Source organism: Lepidothrix coronata, unplaced genomic scaffold (genome assembly GCF_001604755.1).
Source record: "Lepidothrix coronata isolate B3197 unplaced genomic scaffold, Lepidothrix_coronata-1.0 Scaffold172, whole genome shotgun sequence".
In the NCBI taxonomy this organism is placed as follows: Eukaryota; Metazoa; Chordata; class Aves; order Passeriformes; family Pipridae; genus Lepidothrix; species Lepidothrix coronata.
Genome location: NW_016690352.1, coordinates 1,250,691 through 1,251,739, shown reverse-complemented (window position 1 = coordinate 1,251,739; position 1,049 = coordinate 1,250,691).

Genomic DNA, 1,049 nt, shown 5'->3' with positions numbered 1-1,049 from the left:
CGATTGCAATGGGGTAGCCCATAGAGGGCTTCGTTCACCTCCACAAAAGGAAAGCATCGACCATTGTCTTCATACTCCTCAGACCTTCCTGTCCTTTCAGCTGTTCTCCCCAGGAAGAAAGCACACTGGAACTCCCAGGGGAGTGCAACTGCGTACATCAAGACAGCAGCTCTTTACTACTGCTTGCAAAGAGACACAGAGATGTAGATTAAATTCAGGCAAAAGCCTGAAACATAATTGAAATGCTTTCTACCAACGCATGTTAAATAGGTGCTTATGCTTCACGCAGATCTTGATGTATCCTAATTAATCGAAATTAAATCTGAGTTGTAAGGGCACCCAATTATACACATATCCACACAGACACGAGGAGCCTGGTTCTCATGGTAAAGTGCCGCTTGTCAGGCAGCTGCAGGGGACCCCATCCACTCCGGGGTGCCCCGCGCCCCGGATTCCTCCGGCCGGTGGGAGCCGGTTCCCAGCGGTGGGGCACCCCTAGAACGGCGCTCTTGCTGCCATCCGACGGTGCGACCCACCGAGCCTCCCTCCGAGAATACGGATCGGCGGGAGATTTTCACGGAGTCCTTATAGGCATTAAAAATCTGCGTAGGGACGCGGGTGTCCTGCAAGCCAGAAACGGGCCGGGGACCCGGGTGAGGCGAGGGCGGGCAGCAACGCACGCTCGCGTTTTCCCCGGCAAATCCGACAGGACAGAGGGTACATGGTTACCTCGTCGGGGGTCTCACTTGGCGAGGGTTTGGACAAGCCTTAGAAAGATTAGCAGGGGCACAGCAGAGCTCCTTCAGCGGGGCAGCAGTTCCGCCGCTTCCCCGCTCCAGCTACCCGGGGCGAATAGGGGGATTTTCTTGCCTGCGAAAAGACAAGACGCCTCGGAGAAGCCGAGGAGCGAGCTCGGGGGGGTTAGGGGAGGCAGGGAGGGAGGCGGCCCACCCAAGGTTTTATCTCCGCTGGCCGTGCACCGCGGTGCTCCTCCACGGCCAGGGAAGCCCGGCGGCCGCGCACCGTGCGCGGAAAGGGCCCCCCGCAAC